This window comes from Budorcas taxicolor, chromosome 1 (genome assembly GCF_023091745.1).
Source record: "Budorcas taxicolor isolate Tak-1 chromosome 1, Takin1.1, whole genome shotgun sequence".
NCBI classification, from domain to species: Eukaryota; Metazoa; Chordata; class Mammalia; order Artiodactyla; family Bovidae; genus Budorcas; species Budorcas taxicolor.
This window is the reverse complement of record NC_068910.1, coordinates 115,700,736-115,727,302: the sequence shown is the minus strand read 5'-3', so window position 1 is coordinate 115,727,302 and position 26,567 is coordinate 115,700,736.

Below are 26,567 nucleotides of genomic sequence, written 5' to 3'. Positions count from 1 at the left end.
GCCCAGTTTCCCAGGTATTATGCTCCAAACAGCTAAAAAAAACTCTTCTAAAAAATCTGTAAAATTATGCAAAAACAGTAATAATTTAGACAATAAGAATTATTCCCTACCAAGCACCTTAGATGTAGCTGAATATTCACAATTAACATTTGCTTAAAAATGTGCCTTTCGCATGACCATGCTTATCTCCTTGGAGCTTCTTCCTTCAGATATTTAGGACATAACAGGCAACAGATGACTCTGAAGCCTGTCTGACAGGGAAGTTTAATTTTAAAAACTCATCATGTATCATCCTCAGGGATATGCCATTTTCCAGGCTTTTTCATTCAAACCTACCTTTCACCTGAGACTTTTTCTCATCCAGTTCCAAAATTCCCAAACAAAATAAGCACATACCAAAAATACATAGTATTTACCCTGAGCATGAGTGACCTTATAGCTCATGAATACAGAATGACTTGAGAAGTAAAATTCAGTCTATAGCATGAGTTATTTGTTTAAAATAAAGGTGAGAACCAGAAAATAAAACATGAGCAGTGGCTGACAAAAATTCTTAGCTCTTCCCTCAGATATCAATGAGAAAACACATCTGTAGTGTATCTACCTAAGGCCTACATGCAACATGCAATATACCTGAGTCATAGGCCTTGTACGATTCAAAGAGCAGATAAGGAAGGTAAGAGATCAATGTCAGATTTACTGAAACAAATACTTTGAAATTTCTAGAAAAGAGGAAATTGTTTTTTCCTATAAAACTCATGAAACATTTAATACCCTGTAGTTAAAATTAAGTAAGACCTATTTTAGAATTCTATTTTCTTAAAAAAAATTTTTTTTTGTTAACTGGGACCTCTCCTGTAACTTTAAAAAGAAATTTTTGTCATTGTTGACTAATAGGGAAGTTATTTTTTTAAAAATTACCACTTAAAAGCTTTTTAAAAATACCTTAGATAAGTAGTAATACTATGTGGTTAGCTCTTATTTTGAAATATATGTAGCTTTTAAAGTTATAAGTCTAGCATTGGGCTAAATAGGGAAAGATAGACGATTTTGATTCTAAAGAGTATGGATTGGTGAAAGCAAACAACTACTCATTTAGTAATTACTGAGCATGGTAGACAATTATCCCTTTTTGTTGCCCCAAAGAATTTACAATCTTTTTGGAAAGAGAAGTCATAAATTGAAATAATAACTTATAGCAAGAATCAGTGAACTTTTTACCTTTTTCTCTAAAAGGTTGAATAATAAGTATATAAGGCTTTATGGGTCTAGAAGCTAGTATATAGTAAATATTTTTAAAAGAGAAAGTACTCTACCCCTCCCACGCCCTTGCCCTGCACTGTTGCTTTCCTTGGAGTGGACTGGCTTTGGTCGGGGGACTTGGTGTCAGCTGCAGTAATTTGTATTATTCTCTCAGCCAAGAGAATCCAGCCTGAGGGGAGGCACATATTTAGGGGTGTGAGAAAGCAGCTGCTTCAGTCAGAATCACCCTCTGCCTCAGATCGCAGTACGCTCTTCTCTCTTCCCAGTCAGCTCAGACATCTTAACGTAGACAGGTGACCGCAAACAAGGTAGTTCGTTAAACTGCCAATTCCCTAACAGACAGATTCTATCCTTTGGTAGATTCTGACATTGGCAGTTGCTACTCAAAATGTAAGTGGTGGCCCTAGACAGCATGAGGCCCAGCCACAGGTTAGGGAGTCAGGCATAAGACAGAGGCATAAGACAGAGAGGAGCAGAGAAAGATTCCTGGACTGGCTATCTAAAGACCACAGTGCGACTTTGCTCAGTATGGGTGCCCATAGGTCACAGTGATTTATAAGTAAGGACCATGTACCAAGCACCCTGTTAGATCAAGAAACATTTCATTAAGAGAATATGCATTGAGCTCAGTGCTAAAGCATAGATAGAGACTGAAGAAATAGGAAAAAAAAAAAAAAAAAAAAGCTTCAGAAAGGTGAAGTGAAATTGTCACAGAATAACTTTTTGAAAAGTAAAATCATAGCTTATAAAATACAAAATAGATACATTCGAAGATTTTATTTAGCCAATTTTTATCTCATTCATTATTTAGGAAATCCATGTAATTACATTAGTTCCAAAAGCTAACAGAGAATAGATACATACATGGACATTAAGCAATGCTGAAGTATATTTGCTAATATATACAACATTTGTTTCTTCAACAAGCTAGAAATCAATTTCATCTCCATCATCCAAAATTCATTTGCTTTTCTATGAACAGAAATCATTTGCATTTGCCATCTCTTCACAAATTATCTCGAATATTGCAGAATAGTCAAAGACAATGAAGGTTATAAAACCAGATAACCTCAGAAGGGTCCTTTAGATATGATCCACATTCCATTGTAAAGTACCCAGTGATCACTTTTTCCACTTCAGATTCTTTTACCTGACAACAGGAACAAAAATTAAGATGAAGGTGCAATATGTTTGTTTCAGAGACACCTATCTTAATGCCCATCTGAATCCCCAGCTTTCATCATTGACTGTTTTAGAATTGCATGGGATGATAAGCCATTTTTGCTATGTTAAACCTAAAATTGTTCATACAATATTCCAATGCTATAATTTCTGGTCCTTTTTTAGGTATGTAAGGAAACAATTGAGGAGTCAAATTTGGTGGAAAGTAATAGGCTTTTCAGTGTGGTGGGTTTTTTTTTTTCAGTTTTAGATTTTGATGAAGTTCAACTTATTGATTGTTTTCTTCTTTCATAATTTCATTTATTTCTGGCTGTGTTGCGTCTTGATTGCTGTGCAGGTTTTTCTGTAGCTTCAGTGACAGGGGCTCGTCTCCAGTTGTGGTATGCATGCAGCTTCTCATTGCGGTGGCTTCTGTTGTGGAGCACAGGCTGTAGGCATGCAGTCTTCAGTAGCTGCGGCACACAGCTCAGAGGTTGCAGCTCCCAGGCTCTAGAGCACAGGCTCAATAGTTGTGGCGCATGGGCTTAGCTGCTCCAAGGCATGTGAGATCTTCCCAGACAAGGAACTGAACCTATGTCTCCTGCACTGGAAGACAAATTCTTTACCACTCAGCCATCAGAGAAGCCTGGTGCTTTTCAAATTATATAATGCACATAGAAACCGTCTCGATTCTACACATAAAGAAAGTCCTACTCACTTCTTTTGGCCAAAGAAGTAAAGAAGAAGGAGGGGAAATACAAAATAAAGAAAGCAAACAAAAAGCAAAACGAATAACACCTGGGAGACCCAGGCACTTTAAGGAGACAAGTGGGGTCTATCATATAACAAATTAAGAAATATTCTCTTGGCAAATATTAGACCTTTCCTCTTTTAAAATGGACATAAGGCTAAAAACAGTAAATACCCTGACAGCATGAGGGCAAAGAAGTAGATGGAAAAAAAAAAGCAAGTTGAACTCAAATTTGATATAATGACTATAGTGCTGGTGGGATCCTATAAGGCTCTACAGTAATAAAGTAGCACCTTGTTAGGACAAAGCACAATAAATGATGCTCATGGCAATGACTTGACATCATGATTAAAGGCACAAACCACATTCAGAGCGTTTTCATTGTGAAGACAATTAAAAACACTATATATTTTTAGAAGACTTCTGACATGTTTTAAAAGTATAAGTGGTCAGAGAGAATATAAGACTCTTTAAACTTATTTAAAAATTGAGTTTTTTTTTATATAATTGGAAAAATCTAAGTATGGTTAGATACAGTAATTATAGGGCAGAGTGGAATGAGAATAATCAGGAGAAATACTAGTAGACTAAGAAATCTTTGCAAGTTCTAAATATCCCCCTAAGGTATAAGATAAAAGGTAAATCCTCCTGCTCAAATGGTCAAGAACATTTTCAAGGAAGAGATATCTAACTGATCTGACTGCCAATTTTGTGATGTTCAACTTTCACAGTAGATAATAGTAGCTAATCTTTATTATTTCATAGCAAATAAGCCACTGTATTAAATGATACTATTTATGTCTTTGTATATATATAATATATATTTTTCTAATTTCCATAAGAAGCATTGAGAAAGATATTATTTTCTCTATTTTACAGAAGAGGAAATATAAGCTAAGAAGCTGAGAGAGGTTAAATTATGATCATGAACTACACTATTACATGGCAGAGATAATTTTGAACCCAGGTTGTATGGGTCTATTACTTGGACTCAGAAGCATTCTGATATTTTACTCTTTCTGTTTAATGCCAAAAGTAGTTATTTAGGTTAATAGTATTGTCCTTATTTTATATAAAAGCAAACAGGCACAGGACAGCAAAGTAGCCAGCCTCAGCAGGCATGAAGTGCCAGTGTGCATCCACTAGGTTTTTCCACTGGGATAGGATACAGTGGACCTGTCTGTTGTGTCTCTCTGCTGGAATTCTCCTAAAGAAGACTCCCCACCTCTCAGCTGAAGGGGCAGCTCTGAGCAGCTTGCTGCAAACTAGAAAATGCAAATACTGCCTAGAAGACATTCAAATTCAGTTTTAAAAACAAAACAAAAATCACATGCTATCTTAACAAAGAATTATCTCCTGGGCTTCTTTTGCTCTAGTCTGCCAATTTGTGACCCAGGGAGTAGAAGGTAAAAGACCAGTTGGGAGAGAATTGAAGAGACAGACAGAAACTGACTCACAGAGCATTGCCGGGTTGCTCTAATGGAAGGCAGTCAGAATAAATACCCATTAATTCCCATGGCTCAGGCCTTGTAGCTATCTTGAATTCTAAAGAACCTTCTGGTTCCAATCACCATTAAAAAGATATGGCTTAGATGTTCAAGTTTTTCATGATTATATGTGTGTATATATATATACACAAATACATACATATCCCATATAATGTATATTATATATATATATATATGTCCTATGTATATTTATATGGGATATATATGTATGTGTGTGTGTATACACCTAATAAACTCTCATTACACTAGGTAGCAGGCAGTCCCATTCCGAGCAACCCTATGAATCTAACGAAAACCATCACACTATCATTATTTGCCTTGAATTTTCCAAAATGTATTTTTCTAACTTTTCACTCCAAACTGTGCTTTGATACACCATGCTATACTCTAGTCATGAATGAAACATGAACACTTCTAATTTTAGAAGTAGGAGAAAAGTCATGTGTGTTCTTCTACAAATTAATATGAATACGATATTCAGTATGAAAATAAATTTTAAAGTGTCAAATTGATTTAAAGTATTAAACTACTGGTTTAGCAGAGAACTCTACTGACCAATGTTCCAGAGTGCTGTATATTCTTTCAGCACTGAAAATGATGATGGTATAAACCAGTGATACTGACTTTTTAAGAAGTAAGATTCCATGATGAGATCCATGTTAGAGATACGTTTATGAATAATACGTTAGTGTCACTCTAGAAGTAAAGATAATTACCTTTAGAGTCTTATAGCTAAAGGTGGTAATAAGGCAGAAGATCTTTTTAGCCTGGCTATGCTTGGGAAAGTAAAAGATAGATGGTAATGATTCTGCTCTAAATTTATGAGTAACAAGTTGGGAACCTAAAAAGTCAGGCCTGGGCCCAAGAGGCCTGAACATCAGGGACTAGCTCTAGTCAAAAACCCAACATCATGAATAAACTATGAGAAGGCCCGAATAGATATGACTCTTGACGTCAATCTTTATCTGCAGATCAACATCACAGTATTCCCAGGAGATGTCTAGGATCCATGATATTACCAACATGAATGGGGAAATAAGTCTTCTTAATTTTTCAGATTAATCTCTCAAGTTCCTTTGCAGGGACATCATCTGAGGCTTCTTATCACTGCCATCACCACCACTCCCAGATTTTCCAAAGACTGACAACTGAGATGATACAAGCATTAGTCCTTTTCCAGTTTTCTGTGACATTGGAAATGGCTTGTCTTCCACTGCAGGACCAGACTAGCAGAAGAAGTGTCTAAGGTCCAGAATGTCAGGCGACGCTGCTGTCAGTTTGCTGCAAGTGCAGGCTGAATACTTGTACAAAACTGAGAGTGAGCATCTAATAAATTGTGTGAGCTGAACTCTTCACTCTTAGGGAAACTTTCACTCTCAAGCAGGACCTATTACACAATTTGTAGGACCAAGTGGAAATGAAAAATATGGGACACTTGTTTAAAAATTGTTTAGAATTCTAGGGCAGTGATAGCAGACCACTGAACCATGTATGGGTCCCTTTGGAGGTTCCCACAGGATCCCGGGATCCCACAGGTCTAGGTCCAGCTGTTGAGCTAATCTGAGAGTAAGTGCCTCCTTAAACTTGGCATCCTAAGTGCTCACTCCCCTCATCCTAGGTCCAGTCCTGCTCCCTAATCTTATTCACTTATGGAAATGGTTAGTTTTATCTGTCAGCTTGACTGGATTGAGGGATGTCTATATAGCTGGTTTAAAAATTTGTTTCTGGACTAGATTAATACTTGAATTGGAAAAACAAGTGAAGATCACTCTTACCAGCAAGAGTAGCATCATCTAATCCTTTGAAAGCCTGGATAGGACAAAAAGGCAGAGAAAGGGTATATATGTTCTGTTTGAGTTGGCCCCTTCGTCTTCTCCTGCTCTTACACATAGGGGCTCCTCATTCTCCAGCCTTTGGACTTGGACCAGGACTTACTATGTCGGCTCACTTGGCTTTCAAGCCTTTGGACTTACACTGGACCTATTCCATCAGCTTTCCTGGGCCTCCAGTTTGCAGATGGCAAATTGTAGGACTTCTTGCTCTCCATAACTGTAATATCATAAGTCTCTTTCTCCATATCTTATTGGTTCTGATAATTGAAGAGCCCTGAATAACACATTCATCAAACTCTATTTAAGTTAACAGTGTTGTGGATACTGCTCTATATGCTGAAGATAGAGCCAGGACAGCTTCAAGTGCAGTCAGGCAAGGCCTCATGCTCAGAAGGATTTGAGGCTGGTTTAGTGCTCTGCTGTCATCATCTTGAAAACCTTAATAACATTTTAACAGGAGATTTTGTATTTCCTTTTTGCACTGGACTCCACACATTAGATAACTAGTCCTGAATATAGTAGTGAAAGTCAGTCAGTTGTGTCAGACTCTTTGCGACCCCATGGACTATACAGTCCATGGAATTCTCCAAGCCAGAATACTGGAGAGGGCAGCCTTTCCCTTCTCCAGGGGATCTTCCCAACCCAGGGATTAAACCCAGATCTCCTGCATTATAGATGGATTTTTTACCAGCTGAGCCACCAGGGAAGCCCAAGAATACCAGAGTGGGTAGCCTATCCCTTCTCCAGTGGATCTTCCTGACCCAGGAATTGAACTAGGGTCTCCTGAATATAGTAGAGAAGGAAACAAAACAATCCTATCTTATGGAACTCATGGTTTACCTGTGCTTATCCACTGCTCTTATGAGATGTCCTAGACAGATTTCAGTCTGGTTCCAACACCCATATGCTTGTGTCTCAAAACTCTGCACTCACCTTGTGGAGCATTATTTTCTATGGCACAGACTTTGTGACAGTTTGGCCGTGTCCATAGGACTTCTGAGCCTCAGTCAAAGGCTGATGAGCTTTGGGGCCCCTTCCAGAGCCAGAGTCACCATTTAGTTAGTTTCTGTGCAAAGTGATTTTACTTAAGGAGTCTCATTGCTCTTTGAGTCTTTGCTGAGACTAACCTATTTCACTGCGAGAGAATTACAGGAGGAAACTTCAGGATGAATGGCTTAGGACTTCATTCATTCTCCAAGTGGGGGAGGTATTGACCTCGAGGGGACAACAGTTGGTTCTTGAGGGATGAAAATAATCTCAACCTCTTTTTGTGTAAATCACAGATATACACAAAGTACAGAAACAAATATACAGTGTATCTCAGGTATTAAAATTTCATGAAATGGGGGAGTAAATAGGAAGGATTATCTAAAAGAGATCCCTAAGGGAACAATTTTGAAAAAAAGGTTGAGAAACACTGGAATAGGTTATTTATACCTTCCCTCGTGGAAAGATACAGGATTCACAGGCACGTTTTTGTATCTCTTCCCCACTGACCAGTTTTACACAACAAGTAGTAAATCAGCTTTTATTAAACCAATGGGAAAAAAAGAAAACAGGAAAAAGGTGTTAACTTTAACAGCCAGACAAAGCTTAAATATCTGGGTTACTCAAATTACCCTTCATAGAACTATAAATATCAGTTTCTCTTGGTTATTTAAATAAATGTTCAGAGACAGATAAATTATCAAGGTTTGAAACAGTTCCTGATGAGAAAGATATGAGGAAAAGAAATGAGAAATATAATCCAACAGCAGAATAAATAGAGATAAAAGTTTGGGAGAAAGTAAATGAAGTAAGAAAATAAAAGTGCACATAGGAAAAAAAAAAATAAATGTTTTTTTCCTGATCCCAGGGAGAAAAATAAAACAGAAAAGTCTGTGAAGATTATAAATATGAAAATATAGTTATACTTTATTTTTAAAAGTATAAATATTTTCATAAATTGGCCACACATAGTTGTACATAGGACCTAAATGTCAACTCAGTTGAATATTTTATAATATTCACTCATTCACTTATTTTTTCAAAATATATTTCTGAACAGCTATTATGTGTCAGATATTATTATAGGTATTGATGATAAGTAAAATTTCTGCTGTCCAGTTATATATGTATTCAAGTGAAATAGATTCAATAAATAAATGAAATAAAAAAGAAAAATAAGAAAAAATATTGTGATGGGTGGCATTCCAGAAATTAAAATGAATTAATGTGCTGATATATGATCAATGGGGGCTTCCCTGGTGGCTCAGGTGGTAAAGAATCTGCCTGTAATACAGAAGAACTGGATTTGGTCCCTGGGTTGGGAAGATCCCCTGGAGGAAGGCATAGCTACCCACTCCAATATTCTTGTCTGGAGAATCCCCATAGACAGAAGGGCCTGGCAGGCTATAGTCCATAGGGTCCCAAAGAGTCAGACACGACTGAGCAACTAAGCACAGCACATGATCAAAGATAATATCTTTTTTAAAAAATATAAATTTATTTATTTCAATTGGAGGTTAATTACTTTACAGTATTATATTGGTTTTGCCATACATCAACATGAATCCACCACAGGTATACATGTGTTCCCCATCCTGAACCACCCTCCCTCCTCCTTCTCCGTACCAGCCCTCTGGGTCATCTCAGTGAACCAGCCCCAAGCATCCAGAATCATGCATCGAACCTGGACTGGTGATTCGTTTCATATATGATATTATATATGTTTCAATGCCATTCTCCCAAATTATCCCACCTTCTTCCTCTCCCACAAAGTCCAAAAGACTGTTCTATACATCTGTGTCTGTTTTGCTGTCTCATATACAGGGTTATCATTACCATCTTTCTAAATTCCATGTATATGCGTTAATATACTGTATTGGTGTTTTTCTTTCTGGCTTACTTCACTCTGTATACTCGGCTCCAGTTTCATCGACCTCATTAGAACTGATTTAAATGTATTCCTTTTAATGGCTGAGTAATACTCCATTGTGTATATGTACCACAGCTTTCTTATCCATTCATCTGCTGATGGACATCTAGGTGGCTTCCAAGTCCTGGCTATTATAAACAGTGCTGTGATGAACATCTTTGAGTAGATGTCTAAGATACCTAAAGTCGGGGTGTAGTTATCCAAAAGCACAACTCTAGGTGTTGTGTCTTATCATAGTGTAGGATGCTTTAGAGTTCCCAAATGATGATTAAGGAAAGAGCATTCCAGACAGAGGGGCTTCCCCAGTGGCTCAGTGGTAAAGAACTCACCTGCAATGGGTCGAGAAGATTCTCTGGAAAAGGAAATGGCAACCCACTCCAGTATTCTTACCTGGGAAATCCCATGGACAGAAGAGCCTGGCGGGCTATAGTTCATGGGGCCACAAAAGAGTTGGATACGACTCATCTACTAAACAACAAAAATATTCCAGACAGAGGCTTCACAAGTTGCAAAGACTAGTTAGATAACTAAGAGACTGGATATGGAAACAGACAATGGCTAGTTAATATAAGACAGTATAACTCTAATTCAAGTCTGCAGCAACAGCACCAAAAGCCAAACCAGCTTTTTTTCCCTATTTTTACCTCTGTTTCCAACTCAAGACCAAGAGATAGCCAAAAGTGTTCATCAGTTTTATAAGATAATCCACTTCTATTTAGCCCTCTTCTAGGTTTACCATGCCAGCAACTTCCAGTGAGGGCACACCTGAAGCTTTGCTGTTGTTCACTATAAAGCTTTCCCACTGCTCTGACTGCCTTTGTGTTTCTGCCAAATGTAAATGATGGTGGCTGACTCCCTTGCAAACTCTTCTCATTCTGACGGTCTTCATTTTTTCCCACATGTTTGACTTGAGCCAGAAAGAGAATGAAGGCAATGACTGGAGTCTCTGAAAGAAGGGGAGAAGTAAGCATGGGTTAGATCACATAGTGTTCTGCAAACCAGGAAAGGTTTAGATTATATTCTTAGTGAAGTGGGAATGCTTTCTGAGGCCTGGGGAGTAAGCAGTAAGGATGAGTTTAAGGAAGGACATAACATGATTTATTTTTTCCTTATTTGTTTAGCTTTACTATTTTGGTTTTCAAGTTATTTATTTTTGCTTATATCACTGTTTTTAAAGAATTCACTTCATTTTTTAGAGTAATTTTACATTCACAGCAAAACTGAGTATAAAGTACAGAGTTCCCATATACCTCCTCCGCTCACACATGTGCAGCTTTCCTGACTACCAACATCCCTCATCAGAGTGGTTTATTGTTGCAGTTCAATCACTAAGTCATGTCCGACTCTGCAGCCCCACGGTGATGAATCTGCCTGCAATGCAGAAGTCCCAGGTTTGATCCCTGGGTCAGGAAGATCCCCTGGAGGAGGGCAAGGCAACCCATTCCAGTGTTTTTTCCTGGAGAATCCCAGGACAGAGGAGCCTGGCTGGATTTGGTTCATAGAATCACAAAGAGTTGGACACAACTGAAACAACTTAGCATGCATGTGTGCATTGCCATTGTGAGACGGATGGTTTACCAAATCCTCTGTTCTTTAATGACTCTTCTGAAAGAATCCTACTTGTGATTTTTGCTTTAAAAAAGAAAAAATAATAATACCTATAATTTTGGTGTTAACAATTTTCAAGTGGCTGGGTGATGATACTACTTAATAAATTGGGAAGATGGAAATAAAAATTACTGTGATTTGATAAATAATTAAGTAATTTTGGCTTTATTAAGTTTGAGGTATGAATTAGATCAAAGCTGGCTCATGAATCACTTATCAGTTAGTGACAGGATAAGTACAGAAGATAGGAGTAAGAATTTAGAAATGTTTATAGCAACTCGATAGAGCTGTGATATCTAAGCTTGTGGTAAATAAACGTCACATTTAACTGTGTGTTGACCAATTTTTCTGCTGTCAAATTCGCATAGTGAGTTGCATGAGTTAACAGCTACACTTAAAGAACACATTACAGCATGTGATCATTTAAAATTAGTTTGCTAATTATAACTTAGAAATGTATAAATTTGAAATCCATTTTTGTCAAAAGAATTTAAATATCATTACAACTCTATAGGATAAATTATTGCAATTGTCTACTCATGAAAGATTGAAGATATAGTTTGAAATTATTTCATCACTACCATTATTTCTAATAAAGATTAACTAAATATCCTAAGTTTTCTAAATTGCTTTAAATTATCTTTTCCACTTCTGTCAGTTTATATCTGTGAGACTAGCTTTCTATTGAACTTTATTTTATTTATTTGGCTGCACTGAGTCTTAGTTTTGGCATGCCAAGATTTCGTTGCATCATGCAAAATCTTTCACTGCATTGCACTGACTCTCTAATTGTGGCTCATTGGCTCAGAACTTGTGGCACATGGCCTTAGTTGTTCCGTGGCATGAGGGATATTAATTCCCCAACTAGCATCAACCACGGTTTCTCTGCATTGCAAGGTGGATTCTTAACCACTGGGCCACCAGGGAAGTCCATCTATTGAATATTATTAAAGCAGAAAAAATAAGTGTATGTATATGAATATATATATATGTATATCATTCCCTGAAATTTTGTCACCCATCTAAAATAGCCTAGATAAGAAGCAAGTTTATTTGTCAAGATAAATAAATATTCATATACTTCTTTGTTCAAAGACTACTTACAGAAAATATAACATGGGGAATCACTATTTCACTCTTATTTTTTTATTATAATGATTTCAGAATTAAAAAACTATATGTTGAAGCAATTGTCTATTAATAATACCTATACACATGTGGTAAATAACACATACAGTTTTTGCAATTCATTTTTTCCTATGCTTTTCTTGTTCTAATTATATTTATTGAAATGGAGTTTTAGGTCTTTTGAATAAAATGAAAAAAGAGGAGATCATATTTTAATACGTTTTTTCTTTATTTTTCAAATAATTTGTTTTGATTGACCTTCACAAAGCTACTAGTCTATGAGGAATTGGAAATTATTATAATCTACATAGTTTTTGCCACAGAAAATTGGAGATGCACTGAACTGGATGACAAAATGAAGATTTTAAAGAAGACAGCTGAATATTTTAATCTGGCATTCTCAGGAAAGATTAGTATTAGAAATTCAATGTTGACATTATCAAGAATACAAATGTATTTAAGGTCATGGACTAGATAGGATCTAGAAATAGATGTGGCCAAAGAGAAGGGTGTTCATCACAGAACCCTTGGGCACTTCACAAACAGAAGTCAGCCAGAGGAGGTAGAAGTTATAGCAAAGGAGTCTAGGAACAAGTGGTTAGAGAGATTGGAGAAGGAAAAGCAGGAATAGAATGTCATTAAAGCCAAACATTGAAAGATTCTAAAATAGAAGGAAGAGGGTCAACTCTAAAATTTTGACCTGAGACTGATTAAGACGAAGACAAACATGTGACCGTTAGATTTGCCAACATGGAAGTCCTTGGAGATTTTCTCAAATGTTCGAAGTAGAAAGTTTAATGTAGTCAGCTGAGGGTGTGGTGAAATAAAACTGGGAAGTGAAATAAGTTTCACTGAAACCATGTATAGAAAAATGGAACAATGAATGAAGCCAAAGGCATATGTGTTTGTGCTTTAATAGAAGAGTAACTAGAAATGTATATATTCATGGAAAATATCCCCACAGTGAGAGAGAAGTTGACAACTTAAAAAAAAAAAAAAGTTCTTAGAGAAGGGAAAAGGGAATAAAGTGTAGCACACAGCTTGCCCTTTTATAGGAAAGGTGGTAGTGTAATCATAGCAATAGAAACAAAGGAGGAAAGTACGGAATAAGTACAAATAGCTAACAATTACAGATAAATGTAAATGGTGTAACATGGAATTTGTCCAGGTGAAAAAAATAAGAAAACAAAATAGTTTGAGTAGTATTGAGTAGTAGAAGAGGTGGTATATTCAGGTGAAAGATACAGAATTTAACTGAGAGACAATTAGAAAATGGAGTGTTAGAACTCAGAAAATGAAAGGATAAAACTTTGATTGGTTGAGGGCCAAGGTATTTTGAATCCTGAAAAAGACCATTATGTACTTTTCTAGGACCAAAAACTGGGTCAGAATTTTGATGGGCCTCTTTTCAGTTACTGCCTTCTAATTTTTCTATAAGAAAAAGGAGAGGTGAAGGGTTAGTTCTGAGAGTAAGGGAGTCCATTGGTAGAACAGGGGTCTTGAGAAGGTTGAAAGAGCTGTACAGTAGTGTAGTTGATTGAACTAACTAGAACCATGATGGAAGGCTGAATTTCAAATATGGTCCCTTGAGGAAAAATAAGTGTGCCCCAGTCATTCAATCCAACACTGATTTGAGTATTGCTGTCAAGGGATTTTGCAGATGTAATTAAAAGTCTAAGTCAGTTGATCTTAAAATACAGAGATTATCTGGATAGACCCTAGAAGTTGAGCCTTTTTAAACTGAAGTATTTACTAGGCAGGTGCAGAAGAATCACAAGGATTTGAAGTATGAGAGTTCAATAAGCCACAACTGACTTTGCAGATAGAAGGAGTGATATAATGAGAAATGCAGGTAGCTCTTGCCTGGAGAATTCCATGGACAGAGGAGCCTAGTGGGCTACGGTCCACGGGGTCGCAAAGAGTCGGACACGACTGAGCTACTTTACTCTTACTCTTTACTCTAATAGCAACAAGCAGCCTTGAGCTAATAGCTTGCAAGTAAATGGGGACCTCAGTGCTGCAACAGCAAAGAGTGAGCTTTTACCAATGATCTGAATGAATTTGGAAGAAAATTTTTCCTCTGGAGCCTCCAGATCAGAGTCCATCCAGGTCACCATCTTAATTTCAGCCTTAGGAGACTTTACTCAGAGAACTGAACCAAGACTGCCTGAACTTATCTGACCCTCAGGACTTTGGGATAATGAAAAGATATTGTTTGCACCTGTATTTTATAATACTCTGTTACACAGCAATAGAAAACTGATACAGCCATGTTAAAGTGTTCCTAGACTGAAGTTGAGGTCCCTGGATCTATGCTCTTCTCAAACAAATGGATTTTCTCCAGAAATCACTAAGCCACAAACCAGAAACCGTGGACAACTGGATTGATTCAGTTTGGGAAATATGGAGTTTGGGGTGGTTAGAGAAGGAATAGGAACTAAAAGTGGGATTATAGAGAAGCAAGAAAATGACATTTTGAAGTACTGAGGAGTTCTTGAAGTCAGTGCATGGGCAAAGTGGGATAGGGAAGCGAAGACACTGGGGGAAAGGAAGAATATGCAATTAGTTGCTCTTTAAGATTTCAGAGATGAAACAATTTCAAATATTAAAACCTGGTGCCCTGGATTTATGAAGGTAAAAGCATCCAGGTTCATAAACTGATGACAGGGATCCTGAAGTCTCCTAACAATCTGAGAGGAAGAAAGTGGTAAATATAGTGAAGTGGCTAAGATGTTGTTAACCTCAGGAAAGAAGGTGGAATAGCCTGATGATGTGTTTTTAAAAGAGAAGTTTTTATTGGAAATGGGAGGAACAGTGGTTTAGATGCGTGGCATAGGAATTTTAAAAGGTAGTGCTCCTAACTTTGGGCTCGTGGATGGGTGGGACAGAGAACTAGTAACTAGCAGCTCTTCATCCTCTTTCTTTTGTTGCAGCAATTTTGGTGGTCACTTAAAGGTGATGACATCAACAACTGAATCCCTAAGTCACCACTGAAAGGAAGCCCACCCTGCAATGCGAACCCAACAACATCTGCATTGGATTTTTGTAAGAATCAAACTCTTATTTTTTTAAACCTCTGAAATTGTGCTGTTGTTTGTTACAGCTGTTAGCATCATTTATTTTGTACAGAGATGTAACACAAACATTTAAAAAGGCCTTATCTACACTTGAGCATCCCACAGTCTTGATATGTGTGTGTGTGTGTGTGTGTGTGTGTGTGTATTTTAAGGTAATGCTTCCAAATTCTAATTTACCATTCTAGTAGCCAGAATAATTCTCAAAATTGAAAATGGCATAATTAATCATTTATTTTTCTATGGCAAAACCTCATGTTTTACATATGAATCAAAACTATACATGTATCCTCAATAACATGATGCAGGTAGTAATTAAGCCTTATTAAATTCATCAATGAAAATGCTTGTTTTTATTTGGCAAAACTCAATTTCGCCTTAAAAAAACTGAATAGTCTTTCCTATGCCTGCATTCACAGTATGTTGTGAATGTTGATACTACAGAGCACACATCTTAATGTGATTTCCCTATTCTGTTAACTGTCTATTTATGTTAGGTGAAAAGCAGAAAATGATTTGACTTTTAAAAATATTAAATACTCTTTGTTTGAAATAATATTCCAAAGTCAAAAATTTTACAGTGTATCTTATATACTTTCATTTTTGAAAGCTGAAAATCCATTTGAAATTGGCACTTTTATTCCTGTCAGCTTAGTGTGAAGAGGGCAGGGTCTACAAATTAAATTTGTCCTTGACACTAGGAAGAAAGCAAACTGGTGGTGTTTGGGATGCAGCACATACCTGCTCTGGGCTAGCACACAGCTGTCGTGAGTCTTTTCCATGGTAAAAAGACCAAGATTATGATCATAACCTTGAGTTATCATCACCTTTGGTGCAGGTGTCTTATCTGCCTGTAAAAATACTTGCGAACTTTAGGTAGATATAATTCTTACACTTATCTAGAATCAGGAGAAAGCATAATTTTACTTCTATCAAAGAAGGCTAACATATTTTTTTTACATAATCTTCAAGCACAGAGTACATTTAATCTTTATATAATGATATTGCCATTTCACAGGTTTAGTTGCCACAGTGCAACTTAATAATCTTTGTTTATTATTTTATTTTTTTAAAATTGTAGGCTATATGATTGATGTAAACAAATTTGTACAATGACTGGTTTTATTGCTGTTTTTTTCTTTCTATTCAATTCTTCAGTGTTTTTTTTTTAACCTGTCCTTTCTGAAAGACCTATTGACCTTTTATAGTCTTATACCTCACTTTTGTGCTCTAATATTCTTCACAGTGTTCTACAATTTCTATAGTTATAGAACTATTCATATATGTGTTTATATACACAGACAAATGTGTCTCTGTGTGTATGGCACTTCCGTTGCTATGATTTTATTTCTCCTAATATATCTTTTCATCTTTATATCTTTTCATAATGGGTCCTCTTTGCTTATCAGGGTACTGAGTGATTGGTTATCCAAAGGTGAGCCATACTTGCTTTCATAGAGCTCACCTGATTTCATAGAGCTTACAGTCTAAAGAGGAAGATAGGCATTAAAAACTAATTATGCAAATGTATGTAATTGAGCTACATAATGTTCTGATTGCATCTCTAGGAAACATTTGATTTGATTTAGCCAGGGAGATCAGAGAATAGCTTTCCTAAGGACAAATGTGAGCTAGGCTATCTGAGGAAAGGGGAAGAGCCCTATGGCAGGACCCAGCAGGGTCCTCTAGAGCTGCTGAAAGAAGACCACAGTGACTGGAGTAAAGAGAACAGAAATGGGAATCTCAATCCAGTTAACAATGGAGATGTCAGCTGGGACCAGACCAGGCAGGAGACTCAACCAGATTAAGAAACTCAGTCTCTGTCTTAAGAGCAATAGTGAGTCATTGAATAGTCTTATCAAAGACAGTGGTATGATCAGGATTCCATTAGAAATAAAATATTTCTAAGGAGGTCTAGAGAAGGGAGCCAATAGAGAGGTGTCATCTCCCAAATCACTATTCATCTTCTGAAGTAGGCTATAATCACCTCACAGATACAAATAAAAATCTTTCCTGGGCTCTGTCCACTGTTATCTTCCAAGCGTCTCGTAAATGAAAACTTAACTGGTTTCCAGGCACCCAGCTGTTATCTGAGTAATAGGGAACTGTCTAAAGTCCACAGGGAGCAGCAATCCCAGTGAACTGGGAGAATGGTGAGTTTCCCCATGAGAACTGCGGATCATTGACTGAAAGTTAATGTTAAGCTGCCCTCATGCTTACCAGCAGCTGCCATTAGCCAGGTCTCTTTCCTGAGCTTTCTTTGGATGTTTCAGACTCTGCTGAGCTGATGGAAATGAAGTCCATAATTTCAGCTATGGTCATTACCCGCCTGCTTTGTGTTTTTACTAATCATTAACATGTCATTTGTGTCACAGAAAGACTTTGAGCTCAGGGAACTGGGACTTCAGTGCAGTGGGGACCAAGTACTGAAAGTAGAAAAGGCATGACAAATTGTATTAACAAAGCTATCCTGGTCACCTTGTACAAAGGAAAATCTCATTCCACCTAGTGCAGATGGTGCTGGGATTTGAAACCCTTTGTATTGTGGAGGAGAAAGACAAGAACATGCACTGTTACTAGGAGGAAACTCGGTTATGATAGCTGAGAATTGATATATATTTTAGTCATTAAATAATTTAACCTCACTGAGAAAGAAAAACATGAAAAAAGTTTAGAATCTCTAGATCCATTTTCTACTTATGTATAAAATTCAAGTGTAGGTTGAAATAATCAATTTCATCAAATCCTTAATGATTAGGCATTGAATTTATCAATCTCATTCTTGCCCCAAAGATCTTTTAAACCATGTCTCATTCATTGTTCTTTAGTTACTGTCCCCAGATGGTTAGAATCAAAGCTGCTTCAAGTTCAACTGTTTGCCCAGTGTGTTTCCTTTGAGCTCTCCTACCCTTTCTTTCTACTCCAGAATTTTCAACCTTGAAGTCCCTGGCTAAGTCTACCATGCCCCCAGACTCTCATACAAGGGGCTACCCAAGAGAGTAGCCTGTACTATGAACTTAGTAACCTGTATTTAGTACTTGTTGCAACACTTTTATTAGTAGTATTTAATTTCAGTATATATTTTATAATAAATCCACTCATTTGTAATCTCCTTGGTGTCAGAGAGCTAATGGAATACTTTATTCAGTGTGGCTTAATGAACAAAATTTAACCTCTCTGGTTCAAATAGGAATCAAAATAACCTTTGCTCTGATTGGTTTCAGAAGTGAGAAAAGTCTTGGAATGTTCATTTTTACCTCTTTTTTCCTCAGTTGTATATTTGGGTGCTCAACTTAATTCTCTCTAATTAAGGTCACTAGTAGTCTAAGTCCATTATGCCTATATTCTGGCCTTTGTGCAGCTTAAGTATGCTTCTGGTTATATGTACCTTCATGTATGTTTACAATTTTATAAGATTTGTTTTATTTTATTACATAGGAAGAATGTAGAAAAATAATCTTTGGTTGATAAAAACTATCTCAAATATTTTTCCTATTAATTAGGCTTTACTGGGCACAAAATGTGATTTTTGAAAATAATATGAGTATTAGTTGTGCATTATATAAAACATCTGAAATGAACAGACATAAGAACCTATCAACAAGAGTATGAGGGATTAAGTAAAAGAATTTAAAAAAAAAAGATATGTGATGTTACCTCAATATTGTAAACACTAAGAACTATTTTTATTTTATTTTATGTATGTCTTTTTTCTCATAACACATAAAATAAGCTCTACTATCTCAAAGCCTTTCATATAAATATTTTCTTAATATGAGCATTTATTTAAGTCTACTTTAAAAACATGATTGGAGAAGGAAATGGCAACCCACTTCACTATTCTTACCTGGAGAATCCCATGGACAGAGGAGCCTGGCAGGCTACAGTCCACGACGTCACAAGAATGGGACACGACTTAGCGACTAAACCACCACTACCACCAAAAAATGTAACATTGCAATAAATCAAGCATCAGTCACTGCTGATTTAGCACAATGAGTGTCTTTAGGCATAAAGTAAAATCCAGACCTTAATGCTTATCCTCCACTATGAAAATGTTCTTATGTAAATTTCATGTCAGAAAGTACACATGACGGTTGATCCCTTTCAGTTTTGAAATATCTTCCTTTATGACAGAGTGCTAAAAATATCTTTAAATCTGAAAAGCATGAATAATCACAACTATTTCTTATTTGGAAAAATGTTCTTGTATTGTTGCATTTTTGCAGAATTGTCATCATACAGAATTATTTTTCCTTCTAGTGAACACTTGTCTTTATTGACATGTGGGCTGCTGGCAAAGCTGACATTTTATTTGTTGGCTGGTTTCCCATACACAGTACTTTTGTGTACTGTTCCTTCTTTAAGTGTTTAATAACTAACTGTATATTTTGTTTATGAACTTACTAAGAGCAGATCTTAGTGGCATGCACCATGATACAGAAAATTCCACTGCAAGTAACATAAAATAATACTCTGGAAAACCTATTTTTATCCATGTAATTTAAGTGACTTGATATAATAATCTTGTTATATTGAAATAGTCAAAATGGTAAAATATGAGCTTTCTTTTATTTTTTGATATTAAGAAATAGGTAGTATACACAAAATAAAAACCTAAATAAGCATAATCCTGAGGATGTGAATTTAAAAGCAATTTGACCAACTTTCTGAGAGAAAAGTTAAGATTGAGGAAGAAGTATAATTAAAGTGAAAGTCTCTGCCTCAGAACACTCACATGTCAGATTGTGCTCCATGCCTTCAGGCATTTTATCAATCTGATAATGCACACTACTATCTACTACTGCAGCCAAGAAGCCCTTAGAAGAAATGAAGTAACCTGCATAATCAACAAAAGAGTCTGAAATGCAGTACTTGGATGCAATCTCAAAAATGACACAATCGTCTCTATTCATTTCCAAGACAAAATATTTAACATCACAATAATCCAAGTCTATGCCCCAACCAGTAATGATGAAGAAGCTGAAGTTGAATGGTTCTACTGAAGACCTACAAGACCTTCTAGAACTAACACTGAAAAAAGATGTCCTTTTCATTATAGAGGACTGGAAACAAAAGTAGGAAGTCAAGACATACAAGGAATAACAGGCAAATTTGGCCTTGGAGTACAAAATGAAACAGGGCAAAGGCTAACAGAGTTTTGCCAAGAGAACGGATTGGTCATAGCAAAATCCTCTTCCAACAACACAAGAGAAGAATCTACATGTGGACATCACCAGATGGTTAATACTGAAATCAGATTGATCATATTCTTTGCAACCAAAGATTGAGAAGCTCTACAGAGTCAGCAAAAACAAGACTGCGTGCTGACTGTGGCTCAGGTCATGAACTCCTGATAGCCAAATTCAGACTTAAATTGAAGAAAGTAGGGAAAACCATGAGACTATTCGATTCCGTTCAGTTCTGTTCAGTCGCTCAGTTGTGTCCAACTCTGCAACCCCATGGACTGCGGCATGCCAAGCCTCCCTGTCCATCACCGATTCCCAGAGTTTACCAAGTCTCATGGCCACTGAGTGAATGAAGCCACCTAACTATTTCATCCTCTGTCATCCCCTTCATCTCCCACCTTCAATCTTTCCTAGCATCAGGGGCTTTTCAAATTAGTCAGTTCTTCTCATCAGGTGGCCAAAGTATTGGAGTTTCAACTTCAGCATCAGTCCTTCCAATGAATATTCAGGACTAATTCCCTTCAGGATGGACCGGTTGGATCTCCTTGCAGTCCAAGGGACTCTCAGGAGTCTTCTCCAACACCACAGTACAAAAGCATCAATTCTTCTGTGCTCAGCTTTCTTTATAGCCCAACTCTCACATCCATTCAGGTATGACCTATTCAGACCATTTAGGTATGACGTAAATCAAATCCCTTAGAACTATACAGTGGAAGTGACAGATAGATTCAAGGGATTAGATCTGATAGAGTGCCTGAAGAACTACAGACAGAGGTTTGTGACATTGTACAGGAGGCAATGATCAAGACCAGCCACAAGAAAAGGAAATGCAAAAAGGCAAAGTGGTTGTCTGAGAAGGGCTTACAAATAGCTGAGGAAAGAAGAGAGCTAAAGGCAAAGGAGAAAAGGAAAGATATACCCATTTGAATGCAGAGTTCTAAAGAACAGCAAGGAGAGATAAGAAAGCCTTCCTCAGTGATCAGTACAAAGAATAGAGGAAAACAATAGAATGGGAAAGAGCAGAGATCTCTTAAAGAAAATTAGAAATACCAAAGGAACATTTCATGCAAAGATGGACTCAATATAGGACAAAAATGGTATGGACCTAACAGAAACAGAAGATATTTAGAGGAGGTCACAAGAATACACAGAAGAACTATACAAAAAAGATCGTCATGGCCCAGATAACCACGATGGTGTGATCACTCACCTAGAGCCAGACATCCTAGAATGCGAAGTCAAGTGGGCCTTAGGAAGCATCACTATGAACAAACCTAGTGGAGGTGATGGAATTCTGGTTGATGATGCCATGAAAGTGCTGCACTCAATATGCCAGCACATTTGGAAAACTCAGCAGTGGCCACAGGACTGGAAAAGGTCAGTTTTTACTTCAATCTCAAAGAAAGACAATGCCGAAGAATGTTCACACTACCACACAATTGCACTCATCTCATACTCTAGCAAAGTAATGCTCAAAATCCACCAAGCCAGGCTTCAACAGTACATGGACCATGAACTTCCATATGCTCATGTTGGATTTAGAAAAGGCAGAGGAACCAGATATCAAATTGCCAACATATGTTGGATCATCAAAAAAGGAAGAGAATTCCTAAAAAACATCTATTTCAGCTTTTTTGACTCTGCCAAAGCCTTTGACTGTGTGGATCACAATAAACTGTGGAAAATTCTGAAAGAGATGGGACTACCAGACCACCTCACCTGCCTCCTAAGAAATCTGTATGCAGGTCAAGAAGCAACAGTTAACACTGTACATGGAACAACAGACTGGTTCCCAATCAGAAAAGGAGTGCATCAAGGCTATATATGGTCACCCTGCTTGTTTAACTGATATGCAGAGTACATTATGAGAAATGCCGGGCTGGATGAAGCACAAGCTGGAATCAAGATTACTGGGAGAAATATCAATAACCTCAAATATGTAGATGACAGCACCCTTATGGCAAAAAGCAAAGAAGAACTAAAGAGCCTCTTGAAGAAACTGAAAAAGGAAAGTGAAAAAGTTTGCTTAAAACTCAACATTCAGAAAACTAAGATCATGGCATCCAGTCCCATCACTTCATGGGAAATAGATGGGGAAACAGTGGAAACAGTAACAGACTTTATTTTCTTGGGCTTCAAAATCACTGCAGAATTTGACTGCAGCCCTAAAATTAAAAGATACTTGCTCCTTGGAAGAAAAGCTATGACCAACCTAGACAGCATATTAAAAAGCAGGGACATTACCTTGTCAACAAAGGTTTGGCTAGTCAAAGCTATGGTTTTTCCAGTAGTCATGTATGGATGTGAGAGTTGGACTATAAAGAAAGCTGAGCACAGAAGAATTGATGCTTTTGTACTGTGGATTTGGAGAAGACTCTTGAGAGTCCCTTGGACTGCAAGGAGATCCAACCAGTCAATCCTAAAGAAAATCAGTCCTGAATATTCATTGGAATGAATTATGCTAAGGCTGAAACTCCAATACTTTGGCCACCTGATGCGAAGAGCTGACTCATATGAAAAGACCCTGATGCTGGGAAGGATTGAAGGCAGGAGGAGACAGGGATGACAGAGGATAAGATGGTTGGATGGCGTCACCAACTCGATGGATATGAGTTTAAGCAAGCTCTGGGAGCTGGTGATGGACAGGGAAGACAGGCATGGTGCAGTCCATGGGGTCACAAAGAGTCAGACACAGCTGAGTGACTGAACTGAATACAAGCTAGAGGAGGGAATTTTAGTTGCCTGTTAAGTATTTCTGCATGTCATTGAATATGAGATTGTACATTCCATGGAAACTTGTGTTTGTTTTTAATACTGATTTGCGTTATACGTAAGTAGATCAAGATAGTGTTCTACCATACTCTCAAAGTTCTACACAATAGTATTTCTTGGCCTTAGTTGTATTTCTGTATAATGGAAAACATAGTATATATTATTCTAAGGTCTTCTTGAGTCTTAAGTCTTTCCTTTATTCTGTGATTGATTGTATTTAGAAACAGTCTATGTTTACCATCTATGATTGTAGATTGTCAATCAAAATATTTTATCAGTGTTGTACAGATTTCTTGACTTGTGTATGCCTATCTTTTATTGAAGCCTAAGGTATTTGCAGGGAGTACAAAGATCAGGGATATCCCAAACAAACGTAAATGAGGGTTTTAGGATTAAGCTCTAAAAATCCACCCAGAGAGCAGATACTCTTCTTGTGATAGGAACAATTACACCAATGTGGAACTTTGACTCAGGCCATCAGGTAACCTGGTATTACTATTTTTTTTTTTTTTTTTGCAATTTGTTCACAAGTGGAAAAGAGAGAGCAAACAGAGTTTACAACCCACAAACTCATGAATGAATATCTATATGTGATAAACTTAAAAAAAATAAAAATAAAATCTCTCCTCCTTATGTTCTAACATGAAAAGGACTTGACAAAGTAACTTTAAATCTCAATGCTTCAGTATTTTCACATATAAAACTTTGAATTAGACACATCAAAAAATACATTAAAACCCCTCCAGCTTTGATATTTTCCTTGACTGGATCACAGACTCTTCTCTTGTAAATTTTAGTGGCTTCTGGGCCTGGGTTCCCACAGGGTATGCAGTACAGAGAATAGAAGAAGGAATATAGAGCTTGAGAAAGGAATTAAGTATGATGGTAATGAGACTCACAAGAGCTGTGTGTATTCTTTCAGACTTCTAAGTTTGACAGAGATTTCATACCTGATCTTTCATTTAAACTCTTTGGAGTAGTTACTGCAGATAATATTTTCCTTTATTTTGCACAAGAGAAAGTTGAAATTTTTAAAAAATGACTTGGAAAATAATGACATGTTAGAATCAGTCCTCTCTCTTGATTTCTACAGTGGTTCTCACATTTAGCATTCATAAAAACCACCTAACTAGCATGTGATATTTACAGATCTCTGGTCTCCTCCTCCAAATAATCTCATTTAATAAGACTGAATAAAGCCCAATATTCTCTACCTTTACCCAACCTCTCATGTGATTCTAATGCATGCTATGAGAAATATCTCCTTATACCTAATGCGTATTCCAAATACTATTTTCTTTTCCTTTGCTCCCAACCTTGAAAGATATGCCACATTTCATGTGCTGGCAGATTCTTTTTAGGAATGAAAAACACATTTCTTGGATCTCCAATAAGCACCACTAGCACAGACTGATGGGGAACCGAGTGCAAAGCATGGAGACATAGCATACAATGTATTCCATATTTTACTTGGGTTAATTTCTGACAATGCATATGCTAGAAATAAAATATGGTTAAAATTATCCTTGAAAGATCCATTTAATTTACAATAAAGTACAGTATTCATTATTGTGTATATTCAACTCTACACTAAAAAGAATCTGCCTTGTTATCATCACAAAAGAAGATTTATAAAGGAAAACCAAAAGCATTTAAAAGCAAAATGTCTTATGGTTTTTCTTCTCTGTGGCGTTGAGAGCCTGACAAAGTTGAGACATCAGCTGAGAGGGAAAGGCAAGACCACAACCCAGTGGCTCACTTTGGAGAAGGGTTTCTTGATGTGATGGGGGAAAGGGGAGGGAGGTATTTTTATTATGCACCTATGCAGCCTGGGGCGAAGGCAATGGCACCCCACTCCAGCACTCTTGCCTGGAAAATCCCATGGATGGAGGAGCCTGGTGGGCTGCAGTCCATGGGGTCGCTAAGAGTCGGATACAACTGAGCGACTTCACTTTCACTTTTCACTTTCATGCATTGGAGAAGGAAATGGCAACCCACTCCAGTGTTCTTGCCTGCAGAATCCCAGGGATGGGGGAGCCTCATGGGCTGCCGTCTATGGGGTCGCACAGAGTCGAACACGACTGAAGCAACTTAGCAGCAGCAGCAACATGCAGCCTGGAGTACAGGCCCCCAGGTTTCAAAACACTTCAGAGTGTTGGTACCCTCAACCTGACAGCAGAAGCAAAGGTAGTAGATATTAACAGATTAACCAGAAGGCTCAGAACATAAGCTCCTCAGAAAAAAACAGAGAAAAGAGAAAACTAGAGAGATCCCATTGTGCTTTGTGTAAAACGTGGAAGCTCTGACTGCAAGTGATAGGGATGAGCAAGGGAAACCCAGTCATGACCAAGGTAAAGTCTTCCCTGACCAGGCAGGATCGAGTCATCAAATCCATTACCCACACAAACAAAAATGGAGAATATAATGTTTCTTGCATATGAGTTCACTTGTCACTTAAGATATACTTGTTTTTCAACATAGCGTTCCTTATGCTTCTCTTTAAAGTACTCATGCTCCATTATAATTTTATGTCATACATTGATGACTAAAGCAATTTTAGGTTTTGTAACAATCAAAATCATCAGAGTGGCTGGCGTGTTCAGCTGAAGGATAAGTCATTAAGTGAATGAGCTCTAATCATGCTTAGCTGATCTCTAATAATCACTGTACATGCTTATTCAGTAGGAACTAGATGACTTGCTAATTGATTAATTTATAAATGAAACTGTTAATAGTTATTTTATTTACTTTTAATAGTAGAAATTAAAATTGCTGCCATTTCTGAGAACTCCTGAACTTTCCATAGTCAGTGCTGATTTGTTAATTTTAGAATTCATATCATTTAATGTAGCATTGGACCTCGTGCTTTCTTGTTTTACACTGCTCCATCATAGGTGTCTCTTTTCTCTACCACAAATGTGCTAGTGCCTTAAGGACAAATATGTTATCTTCTACCACTGAATCCTTCACAACACCCCATCCAATAACATTTACTGAAGATTTTATAGCTTAATTTTTGAACTAATCTTATGTTTGCAATTAAAACCTCCAAAATTTAATTAACAGAGATAATTAGCATATCACTTTATCATAATGGAGAGGCCATTTTAGGTCTGCTGAACAATTTCTCAAATTAAGGTAAGGTGGTATAAAGGAGAATTTTTCTCTCTAAACCAAAATGTCTTATTTATGCTCCACCTTTCTCAGATATAAGAGGTGTTGAAGTTCCAAGCTACTAGTGAAAGTGAAAGTTGCTCAGTTGTGTCCCACTCTTTGCCACCCCATGGACTTTACAGTCCATGGAATTCTCCAGGCCAGAATACTGCAGTGGGTAATCTTTCCCTTCTCCAGGGGATCTTTCCAA